Genomic DNA, 22,696 nt, shown 5'->3' with positions numbered 1-22,696 from the left:
AACTGATATGTGTCACCTGGAGATCAGTTGTAATAGCAGGAGATCTCCAGCTACCACCTGGAGGTTGGCAACCCTAATGATAGGAGTGACAGCAGGCAGGATATGGTTGCCAACCTCCAGGTACTAGCTGGAGATCTCCTGCTATTACCACTGATCTCCAGCTGATAGAGATCAGTTCACCAGGAGAAAATGGGCGCTTTGGCATTTGGACTCTATGGCATTGAAGTCCCTCCCCAAATTTTGCCCTTCTCAGTCTCCACCCCAAAAACCTCCTGCCAGTTGCGAAGAGGGACCTGGCAATCCTAGGGTGGGAAGATCAGTCATTGCCACATATTTCAGACAAATGGCTATGCACCCTCTTTTTTCAAGGATGTATTGACTGAAGAGCGATGCTAAGCAGAATTTGTGTGTCATGTTTTTTTTTTTTTTCAAACATTGTATATGGTATCTGCACAAATCAATAGACCTGAACAACATTGTTAAAAAAAGAGGAAGGCACTACATAAAAAGTGTGATTTGGCATAACGCTTTTATTGGGGAATATTTGAGCTGATTATATGCCACACATGCAGAGAAGTTAAAATTGATTTATATGGGTCATGCTAAGTGGAGACCAGTAAAACTGTTGTACCATGCCATGAGCCTTATGAAGTTTTATTGCTACTTGCTTTACAGGGAAAATCTTGAAATAAAATGCCATTCGTGAGTTGTTGGGGTTTTTTTCTTTTCGTTCCCACTCCCCCCTCCCCCGATAAAGACCAACATGATTTGGAGTGTTTCCAGGACTTTCCACCCACATTTTCTTGAAAGAGGATGGATGAAAGATGAATGTGATATTGTGAGTAGAGGTGTAGATGCAGACCTAACAAAGAAACAAACAGCGGGCTGATGAGCATACTGGGCTGGATATGGGAGGGGGGGGGCTCTATACTGGCACATACTAGGAGGGGCATGGCTCAGTGGTAGAGCTTCTGCTTGGCATGCAGAAAGCCCTGGGTTCAGTCCCTGGCATCTCCGGTTAAAAGGGTTTATTTTATGTATTTTATTCAATTTATACCCCACCCACTCCCAACACAAAGTTGGGCTCAGGGTGGCTTCAAACAGCAATCCCATAACAATTCGCAAAACTTACAGCAAACATCATACACTTGTAATAAAATTGCTCCTGATTAAATAAAACTTTTCCCATTTAAAACCCAATGTTCTGTTCATCAGGTAGTAGGTGATGTGAAACTTAAAAGACTTCTGCCTGAGACCCTGGAGAGCCGCTGCCAGTCTGAGTAGACAACACTGACCTTGATGGACCAAGGGTCTGATTTGACCATTGACAAGGCAGTAGGTGACATGAAAGACCTCTGCCTGAGACCCTGAAGAGCCACTGCCAGACTGAGTAGACAATACTGTCCTTGATGGACCTATGGTCTGGTTCAGTATAAGGCAGGTTAATGTGAACACATGAACCCATGAAGCTGCCTTATCCTGAATCAGACCCTTGGTCCATCAAAGTCAGCATTGTCTACTCAGACTGGCAGTGGCTTTCCAGGGTCCCAGGCAGAGGTCTTTCACCTCACCTACTTGCCTAGTCCCTTTAACTGGAGATGTCGGGGATTGAACCTGGGACATTGTGCATGCAAGCAGATGCTCTACCACTGAGCATGACCCCTCCCCAGTTTTCCTGGGGAAATGTATTATGCATTCATATGGAACTCTTCTACTAATGGTGGCATTTGCCTCCAGCTGAAAGAATTTTTCACTAGCCAAAGTATCCTTGTGCTGGAGGAAAATGCCCCATTTAGCAGAAAGGTACTGAAGAACACCTGCTGTTGCCTTCTACAGAGTCAGAAACGACTGTGACTGGCTGCAGATCTCCAGAGTCCAGCATTACTTGTGCACCAGTAAACCAACACTATACATACATAATACTGTATGCATAAATGCCATGTAATACTGTCTATTAAAATCACGCGACAGATGTCCAAAATACAAACAAAAATCTTTTTAAAATAGTGCTACCTTAAAGTGAAGAATTTGCCATTGGGAGATGGTGGATTCTCCTCCAATTGTATGGGATTGGGACCAAGGCAGGGGCAGGCACAAGCATGTTTCAACATTTGTTTGGGCACTTATCTGATGATGTAAATATGCAACTTTTACTTCCGAATATAAAACAACAACAACAGTAAGATTCCTTGCTTCTCTTCAGCATACATCTGTAGAGAATTTTCCTCAGTGATTGGCTGCAGGGCCCTTCTCTGGAGGCTCATCAGTGGCTGGATTTGAGCTTCTTGTAGAAGTGGCCTAATATGATTTTACAAAACATTATTTGGTTTGTTTGTTTTTGTGGCAAGGGATAGAGTGTTCCATGGCACCCATATCTACAAAGGATCTATGTTTGTGTGTGTGCCCCAAGATTTTGAGATAGAATGGTATGAAAGTACAGTTCAGTTAGTCAACTTTTCGGTATACAGAATACATGAACACATGAAGCTGTCTTCTACTGAAACAGATTCTTGGTCCATCAAGGTCAGTATTGTCTACTCTGACTGGCAGCAGCTCTCCAGGGTCTCAGGCTGATGTCTGTCACATCACCTACTGCCAGGTCCTTTCAACTGGACATGCCGGGTATTGAACCTGGGATCTTCTGCATGCCAAGCAGATGCTCTACCACTGAGCCACGGCCCCTCCCCAGAATGTACCATTGAGTCACAATCAACTCATGATTACCCTATCCACGGGGTGTTTCAGGCAAGAGACAAGCAGAGGTGCTTTGCTGTTGCCTTAACCTGCATAGCAACCCATGTCTTCCTTGGTGGTCTTCCATCCAGGTAATGACCAAAGCCAACCCTACTTAGCCCCCAAGTCCTGATAAGCTTGGGCTAAGCCAGGCTATTCAGGCTGCCACAAATCAGACTGGGACTATCAGTTTTAGTACTGACCCTCCCTTGCTCATACAAACCGGCACTGATGCATTAACAGCAGTGCCTGATCTTCGGGACAGTTCTGAAAATATGAACATTATTTATTTATTCCTTTCATGTGCATTTGCTGAAGATGCTCTCCAAACTCTTCTCTGTCGAAGTTCATTATTGCTGGTGATACAATTGGAGTTCATGAAAACCATTTTGTTAGTAATCGGAGATGAGCTGCACATGATTGCACATAATTTACACATGATTACAGTTCAATTGCAATAAATAAATAAATAAACACGAACAAACAATGAGCTCGGTTTACCAGATGATAGTTGTAAATGGATTAGATGCACTTAAAACCATTTGCTTAAAATTTGCTCAGTAAATATTTTCCAGTTGTGAGTTCATGCAAGACAGACAGTGAGGGTTTGTATTATTATATCAAACCTATGCAATTTTTTTGGTCTTAAATATTTGTCAATTGAATTTCTGATGTTCAGACATTCTTTTTTAAAAAAGAACATTGGTACCATTTTGGATTCTTGATCCAATGAGCCCTCCAGTCAGGGGAAAAGCTCACATTCAGTATTAGTAAACTTTTCTTATTCTTACTCTATTGTAAAGTTGCCATTTTCCATCCTTTTGTTAGGATTTATTTTCAGTTTGGTGTGCATTTTGATACACTATTTATTTTACGTATTTTTTATTTCAAAGGATTTTTGCCTATTTGCATTATGCTAGCCGCCTTGAAGCCTTTCGACAAAAGCAAGACAAAAATATTTTTATTAATGTCTCATGAGAATTTAGACCCTCTTTTTTCAGCATAAGGAACTAGAAGAAGAAGAATAGGGTTTTATACCCTGCTTTTCTCTACCTGAAGGAGTCTCAAAGTAGCTTACAATCCCTTCCTCTCCTCACAGCAGGCACCTTGTGAGGTAGGTGGGGCTGAGAGAGTTCTGAGATAACTGTGACTGACTCCAGATCACCCAGCAGGCTGCAGGTGGAGGAGTGAGACCTGGATAGAGCCTGCAGCTCTTAGCCACTACACCACGCTGGCTCTCATACACATTCTGCTCTGGTGTTTTACAATGCTATCCTAAGCAGACAGGGTTGCCAACCTCCAGGTGATAGAAAAAGAAACACCTCTGATATGCAAAATTCAGTATAGGATTTAAAAATATATATACTGTATCACATCCAAATAGAATTCTTCATAACTTTTATATTCTATCAATTTCTAACATTTATATACAAATTAACTACACTAAATGCAAAACAAAAAGGATCCAATTTGATTACATATAAATTCCACATATAATCCACATGTTACTCTTATAATATCCTTACAAGTGGAGCTGGCAACCCTATAAGCAGACTTACATCTGTCTAAAACAGATTTTGTAGAGTAGCACCACTTCTTTTCCTTCTGAAGAAGTGAGTAGGTGTTTGTTTCATGAACTGGGATTTAATAACCCAGAATAACAATCTATTCTGAAAAGATTTTCCCTAGTGATTGTGACCTCCATTTAGATACATCTCTTGAAAGGATGAGAAGAAAATCAGTCCTTTTGCTACTCTTTAGCCATGTTCACAGCCCATGCAGAACTGCATTTACTTTAACCTAGAGTAATGATAACATTGGCTGGCTGTGGTGCTATCATAAAATGTTATGTGGCAATTGTGTCAGAATTTCTCTCCATGTTGCAAACAGAAATGCAGACTGAAAAGTGTGCTAAACTGCACATGTGCAGCGGTCTGAATGAAATCCAGAAATTTAAGCAGCCAGAGAGAGAGAGAGAGAGAGAGAGAGAGAGAGAGAGAGAGAGAGAGAAGGGTTGTTCTCCAAATAAACACCAGTTGATTCAAAACACCAGAACCTGGAAAGAAGTTTGTGTGTATAAAATGCTATGAAGTTGCAGGTGACTTATGGCAACCCCAAGGTAAGAGATGAAGAGAGGTAGTTTGCCATTGCCTGCCTTTCTTTGGTGGTCTCCCATCCAAATACTAACCAGGGCCCACCCTGCTTTGCTGTGAGATCTGATAAGATTGGGCCAGCCTGGACCATCCAGGTCAGAGAGGAAAGAAGTTGAAAAGTGGCAAATTTGGTAACTTTGTAAATTTCCTAACTATCCCTACTTAGATCAGTCCTATAGTGAAATGACACCTCGCTCCTTTGGTAACTTGTATAAAATATATTGCCTAAATATTAAATTTTCTTTTCTGCTAATCTGTAGAAGTTAACCGGAGTCATACTTTTCAGATGACCAAGGAAAACATGGTTTCCTGATTTGAAGAAGTGTCCTCAAAGAGACAAATGAATTTGGGGTGCAATCCTCAGCGTAACCCCTCTCTGAATATACCTGCTTAGGATTGGTCATGTGTTTTATTTTCAAGAGTGCTAAACTGGCATGTCTCTACAAACCTCTGGAGGTGGCTGATGGTAGAAAGGATTTTATTTTTGTTGGGGAAAGAGGAACAATGCCGGTGAGATGGATTCCTCATTGAGGTCTAGTGACTTGGGACTAGTTCAGTACATTCCAAATCCCATATGGCAGAACAAAGGGGCTTTCAGGGTCCATTTCCTTACATTCTTTCTTTTAAAGCAAGGTTATTCTGATTTGGAAAATGTTTGTGTTGCAGTTTTTTTGTTTTTAAATAAACTGAAATACACAAAGAGATGTGCAAATCTGACCCTCATCCTTTATAGCAGTTAGAGCTTCCAGAAATGCCTTTTAAGGAGCAAGAACAGAGAAGACTTTCCTAGTAAGGCAAGTTTAAATGTCCCCAAAGAAATTGTAGGTCAAATTTGAGAACCGTTGTTAACAGATGCAACCCAGATCTCACTGGGGACACAGTGGAAAGGATGGTGCTGGGGAGGTTAAAAAAAAAGAAAGAAAGAAAAAGAAAACAGCATCCACAGTAATTTTGCAGCTGCCTCCCAGTCATAAGGGAGAAAAAAAATAATTATATTAGAAAATATTCTTTTTTTTACAGAGGGAATTATTAATTAGAAAAGAGCTGTAAGAGGTATAAATGTGTTCTTGTTAAAGATGAAAAACAGCTTTGCTGTTAATTATGCCCATTGAGACCAACATGGTGATAAAAAGAAGGAGGGAGACAGTGGGCTCATATTTCATAATTGTGGCCCCCAAACAATTTGGAAAATTGTATTGATGGTTTTCAAGGAGGACACAAAGGACAATGGTTTTGTCACAATGGTGAAACAGAACATAAAAACTGTTCCTGTTAGTAACAGAGAGCAGCTTTTCCTATTTAACACCCACCCACCCCCCAATATCTGAATTTCCTAGATAAAATAGGATATGATCAGACTCTGGTTCAATTCATCCATTCTATATTGCAACTCAGAATGTCAGAAACTCAGCTGGGTATGTTTAGCCTGAAAAGGAGAAGACTGAGAGGGGATATGATAACCATCTTCAAGTACTTGAAGGGCTGTTATATAGAGGATGGTGCCGAGTTGTTTTCTGTTGCCCCAGAAGGTCGGACCAGAACCAACGGGTTGAAATTAAATCAAAAGAGTTTTCATCTAGACATTAGGAAGAATTTTCTAACAGTTAGAGAGGTTCCTCAGTGGAACAGGCTTCCTTGGGAGGTGGTAAGCTCTCCTTCCCTGGGGGTTTTTAAGCAGAGGCTAGATGGCCATCTATCAGCAATGCTGATTCTATGAACTTAGTCAGTTCATGAGAGGGAGGGCATCTTGGCCATCTTCTGGGCCCTGGGTGTGTGTGGGGAAGGTAGTTGTGAATTTCCTGTATTGTGCAGGGGGTTGGACTAGATGACCCTGGTGGTCCCTCATAATTCCATGAGTCTATGTCCATTATTTACGATAAACAAATGGACAAATAAATGAAGGCTTTAGATAGCATGAAAGGAATAAAGAATTCAGAACATTAGTAACCAAAAACAAACAAACAAACAAAAACCAAGTGATTTTTTTTTAAAAAAAAACTCAGACTGGATAGGAAATCCAAAGCGATGAAAAATGGCATACTGTATTTACTCAAAAGGAAGATGACCCTGAATGTAAGACAAGAAACCCTAAAAATGTAATACACAGAAACTTTTGTAATACTGGACATAACGGTAACAATATAGGGATCAAACAATACCCTTTTAATGATATTAATACAACCTTGTTTGTAACACACGTGTTATCTGACAATGCAGAAATGCTCTGTGACCACTCAGCGCCATTCCTGTATTACGTCTCATTTGCAGGTTGACTTCACTTCAGAGCCTTTCTCCATAATGGCACTTCCTAATTTTTGGACTCGTTCAGAAAAAGAGACAGACAGGAAGAGAAAGTGAGCCAAGTGGCAGTTAGCATTAGCATCACTTAAGTTAGCCACAACGATCAGAATTAATTATCGTAAGGAGAAAATGAGAGAGCAAGGGAAGGGAAGGGGGGAGTCTCTTGCATCCATTCACCTGATGCAGAAATGACTGATCGTTCCTGCTATGACTTAGAGGCACCAATAAAGCACAATGACAAAGCAAATGGATTTTCACAATCTTTTCTCCCCCCTTGCATCCATTGAAAGACGTTCCTTCCAAGGGAACAGAAAGGAAATCACTAAGTAACAACATAATTCTATGTCCCGAGACACTTCAGCAATAAATGTTGTTTGATTCTAGAAGGGAAAAAATTAGCATATGCAGGGCAGCTGAGCTCATCAGCAAACTGGAAACAGCGGCAAGGACAGAGGACTTTTAAGATAGTAACAGTGCCATCCTAAGTAAAGTTGCACCAGTATAAGTCCGCTGACGTTGGCTTAGTGCGGCATTATAAAGGATGGGGATTTGCAGGTATTTTACCAAGTTGACATCACTGCAAAAATCTCAGGAAAGCCTCAGCCCCGTTCATAGATTGCAGTGAATGCATGCACATGCATCTGTTTGGACGAAAGAACCAATGCACATTTACTTTAAGAATAAACCAGGGACCTACACCTGAATAAATGTGTGTTTTAAAATCATCTGTTCATCATGTATTCAAGCTGATATGAAGGAGAGCCAGCAGTCACATGTGTTGGGAGTAGGGTCGTGCGAAAAAAAAATGTGGTAAATTTCAGGTTCCAGTTTATTGGGCTCGATTTTTTTGGGTAAACCCGAAATAAGCCGAATACCTATACAGGTATATATGGCTATTTGGCTTATTTCCGGGTTACTGAAAACATTTCCGGCTTATTTCCAGGTTATCAAAGTCATGACCAAGTCAGCTCTTGTGAAGAAGATGGCTCATCCATGTGGGCAAGGAGTCTTATTCAGAAGCCTGGTGGTCAGCAGCTATGGAAGCTGATGACAGCGTTTTTTAGTTGGAGATTATATCCTGCTGGACGGGACTGGGTGAGCCCCATCTTTAAAGAGCAGATCAGCCTGGTTGGTCAGACCGAGTTGGCTCCCACTACATGACCCCTATCTCAAAAGGGCCCCAACTATGGGGCCCTAACAAAAGTTTCAATTATTGTGAGTGCTCTCTTTTTATATATAGGAACACCACTGCAGGCTAGTAGCAGGCAGAAATGGAGGGGGTTGAAGAAGAAGCAGGGAGAACTTAAGCTCTTAGATACGCTAATGGCACTGGCTGAAGTAGGACAATGATGTGCTACCTCACATCTTGCTAGTAAGTCATACCTCAAGCCATAAAGCTGGGAAGACTGAAGTGATAGAAGGAAAACTCTTCCTTTGGGATAGAAAGGGGCAGTAAGGTCATCCCAAGGTGGGGTGGGGAGGAAGACAGAGGTTATTTAAACTTTGGACTGTCTTTCCATTTGGGCAGCTCTCTAGAGGGGCACAAACCACGATGGGCTAAGCTTTTACCTAAGGTCTCCATCTTGTCAGCATGGCAAAGGACAATGGAGAGAAGACCCAATGAAGAGAAGACCCCAACCGATATGGCATTTGTCCATGTGGATCTCATGATCTTCAGCATAGCCTTTTGGGGAGTGATCTTTCCTTTTTCACCAGCAACAGAACTGGTTGGATGCAACTCAAACAGTGGAAGGGGTGGAAAAACCTTCACCTTCTTGCCCGTTGCTTCCTTGTTTGAAACCTTTCCGTAAGCCAACCTGCCAGCTCTTCCAAGAATACCTGGATATGAGTTTAATTATGTATGAACTAGAAGTAATGTGCAGAAATTAATCGCACTGGTACAGGGTTCCTGTGTGTGTGTGGGGGGGATAATATTACCAACAGAAAGCTCACCCAAGTTTCCTGGTGCTGACTCCCAAAGTTTGTTTTCTATTAATGTGGCAATATATGCAGTAATGAGATGTTCAGGTTATAACTGTGTTGAGTGGCACTTACACTGGCTCAATGGGAGAGCTGTACTCTCACTTATAATTGGAATGAACTTCTCAGGGGTTGTACCCCAAATGTAAGAGACCCCTCCCTCCCCCTGGTTTTCATGAATATAAAAGTGACTTCCCTCTCGAAACAATGTCCTGAGAATTTGCCTGTGAATGCTGAACACATTATTTTCCATGTTGCCTGTTTCTTATGCGTGTTTAGGCTTCAGTAGATTATTTAATTTCAACAAATCTAAATACTGTTCATGTTTAATGTGAGTTGGTTGAATAAAAATAATGTTAACATTTTCTTTCATAAATAAGCACTGAGAATTTCCATCTCTTATTTGGAAGGTGGAATCTTTGACATTCAATGCTAATTCTTTCAGGTATCCCATAGTGATGCCCCATGTAAAACAAACTATTCATTATCTCAGTATTTTTATGTGTTTTCTTCAGCAGTTTGAATTAATATGAAGTACTGCTGTAAAGGATACATTGTCTTCTAGAAACTGCATTCGTTATCTTGCTTGCTCTGTATCAAATGATGACCACCTTCATCATTCATTCTATAGGTTGGATCCCATCCACTTTTCTACTGGTGGAATTGGAAGAAGGGGTCCATTATGACCTCCCAAATGGCTATGCTGGGAAACGTGGGATACATTTGGATAAAAACCACATGGGATGGGTGCTCTGGTGAGGAATGAAATGAGGCAGGATCAAGAAGAAATGTGGCTAGATTCAACCTCATGTCCTCAGTTTTAAAGAAGACCAGTTTTTTTTTCTTAGAGTTGTATTGTTTAGAGTTTTGTTCTGAAAGGATGAATTGTGTTCTTCTTACATTTCAACTTTCTGTTTTTTTAAAGGGAATTACCATACCAATTTCAATACTCAATTGAATGTGTGATGGGCAAGAGAAAGAGTTATGCATTTCATGTGATTCCAAGGTCAATAGTCTGAATGATAAGATTAGATAGATAGATAGATAGATAGATAGATGAATGAATGAATGAATGAAAGATTGATAGATGATAGATGATAGATGATAGATGATAGATAGATGATAGATAGATAGATAGACAGACAGACAGACAGACAGACAGACAGACAGATGTGCCTGAACTGTTAATGGTTAATTATTCAGAAGTTTATAATAGGAAACTGGATAATTCTATTGTCCATTTGTGGAAACAATGTTTTTCCATCTCTCAAATGTCATACTTCAAGTTCTCTGAACTAAGTGGGCGTCTTTCCTAGTTGACTCCATTGGCCTTTGAATCGACTCCCCATTTGCCACCAATTATATCTGAAGAACATATCAGAATGTTTGAAGGCTTCCAATAAGGCTGAACAAGAATGTACAAAATTGCAATTAACAGTACTTAAGGATTCACTTCACTTAATTTCGAGAAAATGGGCATGGTTTCCTTAAGTGGCTAATTGAACTGACATTTTGTAAACCATTACAGCCTCTAAATTATTGTATGTGACAATCTCCACTTTCCCCATGCACAGCTTTTCACTGGCCTTTTTTTTGGAAAAAAATAATTAATTCAACCCATAAACTGCACTTAACATTTACCCTGAACAGGGTGAATCCATATCAGAGACTGGGATTTTTTCACCCAAAAAATTATAATCATATATTGTCGAAGGCTTTCACTGTCAGAGTTCATTGGTTCTTGTGGGTTATCCGGGCTGTGTAACCGTGGTCTTGGTATTTTCTTTCCTGACGTTTCGCCAGCAGCTGTGGCCGGCATCTTCAGAGGAGGCATCTTCAGAGGAGTAACAAGAGGAGACACTGTCCTTCAGTGTTACTCCTCTGAAGATGCCTGCCACAGCTGCTGGCGAAACGTCAGGAAAGAAAATACCAAGACCACGGTTACACAGCCCGGATAACCCACAAGAACCAATATAATCATATACTTCAGTACTCTCTTTCATCACAACAAGATGGCTTTCCCCCACTGTTTCATCAAGGTTCCCCTTTATACGAATAATTATTAATTATAATAGGGAGGATAGGGCTGCCAGTAAAGACAGGCAATTCCCAGGAGACCAGAATGTGGAGACTTACCCAAAAAGCATCATGGGATGCCAGGAAGTGTCTTCAGGCTGCATCACTGGAAGTTACATGACCAAATTTCAGGACACTCTAGAGGTAACACTGTAGCAGCACAGGATGCATTTTTGTCCCCCAGATTCCCCCCTTGCCCTTTTGAGCAGGGGATCAAGGCTGAGGGTGGGATCATGATCTTCCATGTGTGGGTATGTCTGTGGAGAGACGCATGTCTGTGGAGAGACGCAAAGGAACTGAAAGCATTGACAGCTGCAAAAAAAGCTGAAGCTCCTTTCAGTTGTTTTGTTCCTTGCACTGTGTCCACACACATGGAGTGAACATGCTGCATGAGATCTTTGCTATACATGGGATCATTTCTTTTGAAAGCGACAATATGTGGATTTTCACCCCTCAGGACACATATACCAGAGCGCCAGCATGGTGTAGTGATTAGGAGCAGTGGACTCTAATCTGGAGAACTTTGATTAATCTATAGTTTGGTATGCATATTCCAAGACCGAAAACCCATGTGTTGACCCTGTCAGAAGAAGTGGTGATTGCATATATCGGAACGATCATGTGCTGCATGTTTGTGTGGTATGTGTGGTCAAACGTAACTCCTGACAAAGCCCTGCGTCTCTCTGGTTCCAGAATCCCTTTCAGATTTTCTTCTCATCACACCAGTACTCAGTAGCACTGATGTTCAGCACAGAGAGCAATCCCAGTACAATAAAAAGAATGGAACAGGGGAAATTGTCACTTTCCTGATGAGTATATATTATGTATATGAATATATAGTATTTATATGTGTTGTATCTATCTTCCTCTTTCTCTTAAGGTTACACAAAAGTGTAGGTTGGTGGCATTCCATTTTATCATCAGAACAGTCCTGTGTGGTAGCTTAAACATAACAAGTGCAACTACAACTATGCTACTTATTAAGCTTCATGACCAACTAAGGTTATTGTTGTTTAGAACGACAAGAATCTCAAGGCACTGTACGTCAGTTTCCCCTCCTCCATTTTACCTACACAACAATGCTGTGAGGTAGATTAGGTTGAGAGAGAGTGAGGCAGAGAGGTAGGTTTGGTTGAAAGAGAGTGACAGAGAGGCAGGTTAGGTTGAGAGAGTGTGTGGCAGAGGGGTAGGTTAGGTTGAGAGAGAGTGGCAGAGAGGTAAGTTAGGTTGAGAGAGAGTGTGGCAGAGAAGTAGGTTAGGTTGAGAGAGAGTGGCAGAGAGGTAGGTTAGGTTGAGAGAGAGTGGCAGAGAGGTAGGTTAGGTTGAGAGAGAGTGGCAGAGAGGTAGGTTAGGTTGAGAGTGGCAGAGAGGTAGGTTAGGTTGAGAGAGAGTGTGGCAGAGAAGTAGGTTAGGTTGAGAGAGAGTGGCAGAGAAGTAGGTTAGGTTGAGAGAGAGTGGCAGAGAGGTAGGTTAGGTTGAGAGAGAGTGGCAGAGAGGTAGGTTAGGTTGAGAGTGGCAGAGAGGTAGGTTAGGTTGAGAGAGAGTGTGGCAGAGAAGTAGTTTAGGTTGAGAGAGAGTGGCAGAGAAGTAGGTTAGGTTGAGAGAGAGTGGCAGAGAGGTAGGTTAGGTTGAGAGAGAGTGTGGCAGAGAAGTAGGTTAGATTGAGAGAGAGTGTGGCAGAGAGGTAGGCTAGGTTGAGAGAGAGTGTGGCAGAGAGGTAGGTTAGGTTGAGAGAGTGTGTGGCAGAGGGGTAGGTTAGGTTGAGAGAGAGTGGCAGAGAGGTAGGCTAGGTTGAGTGTGTGGCAGAGGGGTAGGTTAGGTTGAGAGAGAGTGAGGCAGAGAGGTAGGTTAGGTTGAGAGAGAGTGGCAGAGAGGTAGGTTAGGTTGAGAGAGAGTGGCAGAGAGGTAGGTTAGGTTGAGAGAGAGTGGCAGAGAGGTAGGTTAGGTTGAGAGAGAGTGGCAGAGAGGTAGGTTAGGTTGAGAGAGAGTGGCAGAGAGGTAGGTTAGGTTGAGAGAGAGTGTGGCAGAGAGGTAGGCTAGGTTCAGTGTGTGGCAGAGAGGCAGGTTAGGTTGAGAGTGACAGAGAGGCATGTTAGGTTGAGAGAGTGTGTGGCAGAGGGGTAGGTTAGGTTGAGAGAGAGTGGCAGAGAGGTAAGTTAGGTTGAGTGTGTGGCAGAGAGGTAGGTTAGGTTGAGAGAGAGTGGCAGAGAGGTAGGTTAGGTTGAGAGAGAGTGTGGCAGAGGGGTAGGTTAGGTTGAGAGAGGGTGTGGCAGAGAGGTAGGCTAGGTTGAGAGAGAGTGTGGCAGAGAGGTAGGCTAGGTTGAGTGTGTGGCAGAGAGGTAGGTTAGGTTGAGACAGTGTGTGGCAGAGAGGTATGTTAGGTTGAGAGAGAGCCAGGCTCAAGTTCACCCACAAACTTTATGGCAGAATGGAGAGTGGAACCTGGGTCTCTCAAGTCCTACTCCAGTTCCTGAACCACTAGCCTAAACTGGAAAAGGATTTGAATCCTAGTGTTTGTAGTTGAAACACAAGCCCTAATCATTAAACTAAACAGGATCTACTGCTCTGAGAAAAGATTCCAGTAACAAATGCTTGAGTTCTTTAGGGGGATGTTTCCACAGGCAACACATCACAACACTCAAAATATATTAAAAGTGGCTTAAGGAAGCTGCTTCTTCAGTATCTGAGTAAATGTCTATGAATAAAGAGTATTCTTGAGATGAAAGTGGATGAACAAAATACACTCCAAAAAAAAAAAAAAAGGAGATATATAGAGAGCGGATTAGTGGCAACCTTTCCCTTATGAAACTTCAGGTTGCAGGGAAATTGTGTATGCTGGGTGGGGAGGGGTGGATCTTGAGGATGTAATATGTGCAAAAAGATTAAATGAAAGGGAAATGGCGCCTGCCAAAGGTTACAAAGCGTGCTGAGCAGGTTAGCAAAGGATCAGAGAATCAAGATTCAAATAGGAGAGATCAAAGGTAGAGGAGCCAGAAGGTGGAAACAAAAGAGATAATTACAGATAGCAAGATTACTGGGATTAACACGAATGATAATGCTTTGCCTCTAGGTAACACTTAAGAACATCCAAAGGCTTTCCGATCTCCCAGAAATACCGTTTTTAGCCCTCCTGTAAGGTATTATCATATTCCAGGATATGGTCTGAAGGGGAGTGATGCACCAACACCGCAGAAGCTCACCAGGTTGGGTTCTCATAAATTAATGGAAAGGAACTTCTAGGGAACCCTGTAGGTTGTGTCTAGCCAGCTTTATCACTCAGTCTTGCCCAATTATCCTCCCTTGGCTGTACAGATCCTGTGATCCCTTTTTGGGATGGTCAGAATTCCTTCCAACATGTCCAGCTTAACCAACATCAAACCAGAGAATCCCAGCAGACTGTCAGGCCAATGTGGCAAACACAACATTGCCAAACCAGAGAACCATTGTCAGACCAGAGAATCCAAGCCCTACCACCTGAAGTGACTCTATTGTTGCTAGACCAGTATATTGGGTTAGATCCAATCACTTTTTTTTCCCTGCCGGGGAAAACGGAAAGAATGGTCCCCTTTGACAACCCAGTAGTGTAGAGTGTCAGACAAGACAACTGGGTTTGTATCATCACTTTGCCTTGGAAGCTTACCAAAGTTGTTGGGAGAATAAGGTGGAAGAGGAAAGAACAATGTGATAAGTTGTTTTGGGTCCTAATTGGAGGGGAAAGTGGGATATGAATTTTAAAAGGCTGTAATGGGAATGACGGGACCTGCATGGCCAAAATCCATGTGGGGGGGGGGTTGTAGTAAGGTGGGAACCTGGGTGAGATTAAATAAAAAATTGGGCTGGATTCTACTCTCTGACTCTGTCTCTCTCTCTGTGTGTGTGGGGGTGGGTGGGTGTTTGTTGTCTATCAGCATGGTGTAGTGGTTAAGAGCGGTGGTTTGGAGCTGTGGACTCTGATCTAGAGAACCAGGTTTGATTCCCCACTCCTCCACATGAGTGACGGAGGTTAATCTGGTGAACTGGATTTGTCTCCCCACTCCTACACATGAAGCCTGCTAGGTGACCTTGGGCTAGTCACACTCTCTCAGCCTCACCTATCTCACAGGGTGTCTGTTGCGGGGAGGGGAAGGGAAGGAGATTGTAAGCCGGCTTGATTCTTCCTTAAGTGGTAGAGAAAGTCGGCATATAAAAACCAGCTCCTCCTCCTCTTCCTCCTCCTCTTCCTCCTCTTCTTCTAATTCTAATTCTAATTCTTTTTCACATACCTAGACGTGAGTGCAAGATGAAATATCAGCTAACTTGCTTTCCGCCTCTTTGTATCAGAATGTGTCTCCTCCAAGATGAGTGTCAGTTGAAAGGAAATCCCAAACCATGTCACTGGGACTTCAACATGTCCAAACAAACAAGGCAAGCCAAAGGAGAAGCAAAACTGTATTTAAGCAAAATTGCAACTTGTTGTCATGAATGGCAGAGGAAATGATCTTTAGAAAGATGTCGATCTGGAGCCTGTTGTTGAGAGATGTCAATATATAATTTTGCCTTTTCCATTTTTATAAATACAAAGATAGGATTTGCCTACAGGGGGACATTTTATTAATAACAACAAATAAAAATCTGCAAGCCCCCAATTATTTCTTTTCTCATTAACTTTGTATTGAATTTTTCAAACAGACAATCACCTCACATATTAGAAAGCTGAACAGAGTTTCTTCAACAGATTCTTAATGTTGATTACAGAAGAGGTTTGTGTGGGATAGCCCTGAGGTTCTCTTTTGGTATATAACATGGGGGAGGGTAATCTCTCTGTTTTGCAAGGGAGAGATGTAATGGCTTATGAAATAGGGATGCTTTTTCTGCTCTTTTGGCAATCTGGCAGAAAGGAGTTCTTGGGTGAGTGTTATACTCCCTGAGAAATTTATCCCAAGTTGAAGGGAAGAAAATGCAGCTGTTGGTCTTATTGAAATGAATATGCATTAAAGAAAATGAACACACATTGTAATGAAAATAGAGGGGGAAAATAATACTTCTGAAAACCTACAATAAAATGGGGGGGGGGATATCCATGTTCCTAATCAGGACTGGCATTTGTGCTAAGATTTTTTTTAATGCCCTCCCTGAACTGTTAGCCAAAATGCTCAGTTAAGAATTAGCATGTGGGGGAATTAGCATTCAATAACCGGCACTGGACATAACTTAAGCAGGGATGCAATCTTTGAATACCAGAGTTGGTACCATGACCAGAAAATGAGGCAGAAGCAATGGAATTAGGTTTAAAAGAATTTTACTCAAATTATATGTTCACACATGCATACAAAATTACACATACACATCACACAACACACAGAGTCTAGGAATCAAAGGTGTTAGAGTAGAGGCATTTGCCAATGTGGCAGGCCCTCTGAAGATGGGTAATACTGCACCTGGTCCAGAAGTGGATTTCCGAGGTTCCATGCAGCTAAAGGAGGGGGAAGGGGTATGGATTCCCATGGCTTAACCAGCGAGGCTGGAGAGCTGGGTGATCTGGCATTGCTCCCCAGACAGAAAGAGTAACAGCAAGTATGCAAAGGGAAGACCTAAGGTAGCGTATGGACTAAGGAGACCCCAGTTATACTCTCTCAGGGGGTGGGGGCTGATTGGATTACCCAGGTGACTCCCTGTGTGAGCAAAGGAGATAATGACCCTAATGGTCGTCTGCCGGGGTGGGGCAAAAGGGCAATTGAAACGGATAAGCTAAAACCTATGGCTTGCACAATTCCGGGAGGGTCAGGAGACGATCGTTGGTGGGATTATCTGGCTGGATACAAAGACACGAACAGCTGCGTTTGGGCGAATCACTTTCACAATAATGGAGAAGTGATCTTCTGGAGCTGATATCTCAGAGGCTTCCGATGGGCCATTAATCATGCTTTTGGAGGAGGAGGGGGGGAAAGGACTGCGTGTGTGCCTGGTCATCTCTTGCAAAATGACAGCTTGCTGGAAACTGGGTCAGAGAAAATGGATTCCCTCTGGTTCTCCCTGAGAGGCTTCTCTGCCCGTGGTCCCTTCTTGTCAGTTTCACTGGATGGTGCGGGAGCCTTCCCCATTGCAGTTGGGGCTTGGCACTTGTCTGGAATGGTGGCGGCACGTGTCTCTTGGGGCTGCCATGTAACTAGTCCAGGAGATGGCACCTGCTGGCTTACAGAACATTTATCAGATTGAATCTTTAGTCTACATGAAACCCAGGCACTGATATGGAATTCTTCAACTTCTCGCATGAAGAAATATTTGGTCTTTATTTCTTCATTAACCCACTTTAGATGCTTCACCTAAGAATTCATCACATTCACTTCTCATTCTAAGCTCAATTTCAGGAACACCTCTAGGACTCCCAAGTTTCAAAGGTTGGCATGGCAATTCCAAAATTCAACATGCACTCTGGACAGAATTCAGGAATTTCAGCAAAAACACAAATAGAAATTTGGGAACCAGCAAATTCTTTCCAGAGTGGAATTTGGGTGGATCTCACCATGTTTTTGCTCAATTTTTCATTACCGGTATTCCCCTCCTCATTGCAGGGCTATCTTGTGCGGTGGTTGTCTACATGGATCCCACAGTCCATAACACAGAATATATGGTGGTCAAAAGTGGCCTCTCTTTCATTATTCTACCCACTGCTTTTTCTTACCTACAATTCAACCTTTTTCTTATCTACAGCCAGTGTGGTGCAGTGGTTAAGAGCAGTGGACTCTAATCTGGAGAACCAGATTTGATTCCCCACCTCTACACATGAAGCCAACTTGATGACCTTGGGCTACTCACAGTTCTCTCTGAACTCTCTCAGCCCCACCTACCTCACAAGGTACCTCTTGTGGGGAGAGGAAGGGAAGGCGATCATAAATTGGTTTGAGCCTCCTTAAAGGTAGAGAAAATCAGGGTATAAAAGCCAGCTCTTCTTCTACCACAAGAGACTGCAAGCTCTTTGTGGTTTGACTGAAGGAGTTCACTGCAACTTGCAATTTTTTCCACCTACTTTTTGATTCCCTTGTGCTTCTGTCCACCTGCTTGGTTCTGTAATCTGTTTATATGCCCATCCATCCATCCACCCATCCATCCATCCCATCCATCCCATCCATCCCATCCATCCACCCACCCACCCACCTATTCTTCAAATTAAAGGAATCCAGCACAGACATCTTATTGCATTTTATATTTTATGCTTCATGTGTCAGATTCTCAGCTTAATTTAGATTTCACAGAGTGGAGAGCCTGTAAGTTATGATTATTGTTTTTGAGTGATGGGAAAAGTATTAATATTGATTTATGCAGGATAAACTGAATTGAATTTTAGTGAACTTTATAACAGTGTGTGTCGTTATGAGGAGGATATAGCTACAAAGGCTCTGCATAATAGGCTATAAATTATTGTGGGGTTTTTTCAAGGATTTTTGTGTGTGATTGCCATGCAGCCGTAGTCAATAAACAAATGAAAAGTAAAACTAAGCAGAGCATTGAAAAAGTGGCCAAAACTAAATTCTCGTTCATGTTCCAGAAATGTGATACAGTTCTCAGCTTGCCACCAGTATATCCCCAGTAAGCTTGTGTTTCTTTGAGTTGCACTAGTGTAATAGCAGGGAGGGAATAGCCTGATCTTGCCAGAACTGGGAAGTTAAGCAGGGTCAGTACTTGGGAGGCAGACCACCAAGGAAGACTCTGCAGAGGAAGGTTATGGCAAACTACCTCTGCTTCTCAGTTGAAAGCCCTTTCCTGGGGTCACCATAAGTCACAAGTTGTGACTTGACAGCACTTTACGCACACATAGTGTAACAGAATTATACTAGTGTAGTGCTTGATTAGCATTCCAAACCCTTTGAGGTCCAGGATGTAGGATGGCATTGTTAGATTCTTAATGGGGAAACACTGGGTTGGATCCAGCCAGATCTTCTGCCATTATAAGGAAGGAAGGGTCAGTCCCCTTTGACCAACAAAAAAAAAACCCTATGCTGGATATCATTAGACCAGCATGGACCAAATCCATGTAGGCTGGAAGCTGCAGTAAGGAGGGGAACTGGGCAAGATTGTGTATGTGTGTGTGGTGTGTGTGCGTGTGTGTGTGGGGGACCCTGACTGGCTACAATCAATGGAAATGTTTTATGAGAGGGTGCAAAGCATACCCATGGTCCCATGAAGCCCATTTGCATGTTATACCAAATAAAATGATAGGCCAAGGTTTAGGAACAGCAGACAAAATAGTAAACTTGTGTTTGTCCCTCTAGCTGGGAACCTGTATGATTGAATGCTCCTAAATAAAAACTAGATCCCTGCAAAAAGAAAACTATTGTCCCCAATTCCCAGTTAGCATCTCACAGAAGTTCATTGCCTCCTCTGCGGTTTTGAAGAACCAGACTACATTTATGGACTCTACCACTGCATTTATGGACTCTACCACTGCTGGTTGTGTAGAGCTGGGCAACATTTTTGAACACTGTCTCATTTAAAAAGAGCTCTGAATATAGTATGTAATCAGATCATGGTCAGATGACAAGCAAGAATAATATTCATATTTTATGCATATCATATAATTCTTTTGTGGCACTACACAGAACTTAAATATTTCTTACATAGGCAGAAAATACACCCCATTTTTAAACCTTCCCCCCTATCATGTTCAGGAAGTGACTTTAGTAGAATGTGTTAGATGTTTTAATTTTCCAGAAGTATATTCAATAAGGTTAAAAATCTGACCTCCTGAGCATTTGTGTGTATTGAAGTCATTTTTAATTGAAATCCAATAACAATGATATTAAAAATTTCCTTGATGAAATGTCAAGGTAGTCGGAAGAGATCAAGCTACTGCAACGCCATGGTTCACTCACAAAATAGTTATTCTTTTATCAATCCTATAAATAAAAATAAAGTATAATTCTGTTCCCTCTCTCATAGAGGTACCTTGGGAAACAACATCTCTCTCTCTCGATAAGAATTATTTAAATGAAACCATCTGGTTTACAAAGGAAACAAGTACACTTTCTTAAGGGCAAAGTATATGTTAAAATAGAACAGTGACTTAAAAAAAATTAAGGTATTTGAGTTAACTGTGATCCAGCTGTGTGGGTTATATTTTTAGAATAGTGTGAGACTGAAAATAGATAGTGAAGGTCTTTTTCTTTTCTCATTTGTCCTTCTCTGCAGACGCCCAGAAGAAAAACATGGGAGACAGATGGCTGGGTTAAGGACCATGACTTTATTAAATTATTAAGGATCCACCTTCAGTATCCTCCTTTTTACACTTAATTGCCTACCACTGGATCTTGTCAGATAACACACAGTCCCTACCTAAGCAGAGTTAAACCCATAGACTTCAAGGGTATAACTCTGCTTAGAGTTGTATTGTAGGGCGGCACTCCCTGGGAGTTAGCCCCGTTGAATAAGATGAGAGTTACTGTACTTCTGAATAGACTTGTTTAGGATATCTCCTTACACCGTCTGGTACAACTTGGGTGGTGATGAATGACCTGCTTCACACTGCCTCGTTGGAGTAAAGTTCTCTTTTGTCCATTAGGCCTGGTTGTTTATACTGGTGATGCTTTAGCTGGGGAATTCAGTCATAGGTTGGAAGTTTGGAGGCAAAGGAAGGGAAATCAGTGAGAGCCCTGAGACAGCGGATGATGGAAGGAAGTTCCACAGATAGAATTACCTCCAGAACATTGCACCAAGAGTTCTCCCAAAATTACAAATGACCTCCAATCGACAGTGATCAATTCTCCTGGAGGAAATGGCAGTTTTGGTGGGTGGATTGTATGGCATCACATCCCTGCTGAGCTCCCTTCCCTCCTCAAGCTTCACTCTTCCTTATAACAGCTCCCATATTTCAAGAAATTTCCTAAACTGGATTTGGCAACCTTATCTATAATCCATAGGGTTGCTAACCTAGCTGGAGATCTCCTGCTATTACAACTGATCTCCAGCCGATAGAGATCAGTTCCCCTGGAGAAAATTTCAGCTAGTTTCTCCCACAGTCTCTTTCCCACTTTACCCTTCCTCTATTATCCAGCACTCACATTAATATTCTCTCTCGCTCACACACACAGGGAGAAAAAGAAAGTCCTGCCTCACCTGGTTATCAGTTAACTCCCTTGGTTGCCTAGGCTACTGTCACATCGCCTCTTGCTTTTCCCTTTGCTACATTGCATGTCATAAGAACAGCCCTGCGGGAACAGACCAGTGGTCCATTTGGGCCAGCATTCTGTCTCACAGTTACTAAGGATGGCCAACAACAGGGCATACAGTTCAAGGCCTCCCCCCAACATTGCCTCCTAGCTCTGGTATTCAGAGGTGTTTTGCATCCAATATGGAGGTCCGTGCTGTACTGTTGTGAAGTTATATATAGCAAAGATGGTAAAACACTAGGGTTGCCAGGTCCCTCTTCACCACCGCTGGGAGGTTTTTGGGGCAGAGCCTGAGAAGGGCGGGGCTTGGGGAGGGGAGGGACTTCAGTGCCATAGAGTCCAATTGCTAAAGTGGCCATTTTCTCCAGGCGAACTGATCCCTGTCAGCTGGAGATCAGTTGCAATAGCAGAAGATCTCCAGGTATTACCTGGAGGTTGGCAACCCTATAATACACAAGGGACAGCAAAGCCTCATGGCAGTCAAGTAACTGGCATGAGGAAGGCTGAGGATCAAGCTGAAAGCAGAAATAGCAATATATAGTCTCCTTATGAGGATGAGCCCCTTGGCGCAGAGTGGTAAACTGCAGTACTGCAGTCCAAGCTCTGCTCATGACCTGAGTTCGATCCCGACGGAAGTCGGTTTCAGGTAGCCGGCTCAAGGTTGACTCAGCCTTTCATCCTTCCGCGGTCAGTAAAATGAGTCCTCAGCTCCCTGGGGGTAAAGGGAAGATGACTGGGGAAGGCACTTGCAAACCACCCCGTAAACAAAGTCTGCCTTGGAAACGTCGGATGTGATGTCACCCCATGGGTCAGAAATGACCTGGTGCTTGCACAAGGGACCTTTACCTTTTACTTTTTTATGAGGATCGAAATCAATCTGAATTCAATAGAATTGAGGGCTGATTCACATGTGCATGTTGAACGTCGGCTATCCTTGGATAACTCACAGCTGAAGAAATGAACTGCCTCCATCAGAAAACTGGCTAAAAGGGAGGCTGAGAGCTTTGGCTGTAGCGTTCCTATCCTAATGGCGATTGCATTCATGCATGGCCGTTCCTTCAAGGTGTATTCTTCTAGTGAAAAACATACAGATGTGAGCTCCTCATTATGCCTAAAAGCACATAAGGGGTTGGATGTGGACAGCTTTTTCACTTTGTTCCTCTTCCTATTATAACCCTTATTCCACACAGTCTGACCACACTAGGGTTGCCGGCTCTGGGTTGGGAAATTCCTGGAAATTTGGTCGTGGAGTCTGGGAAGGGCAGGATTTGGAGAGGGGAAGGACCTCGTTGGGGTACATTGCCATAGAGT

The sequence above is a fragment of the Euleptes europaea genome, chromosome 17, assembly GCF_029931775.1.
Source record: "Euleptes europaea isolate rEulEur1 chromosome 17, rEulEur1.hap1, whole genome shotgun sequence".
In the NCBI taxonomy this organism is placed as follows: domain Eukaryota; kingdom Metazoa; phylum Chordata; class Lepidosauria; order Squamata; family Sphaerodactylidae; genus Euleptes; species Euleptes europaea.
This window is presented reverse-complemented; position numbering follows the sequence as displayed.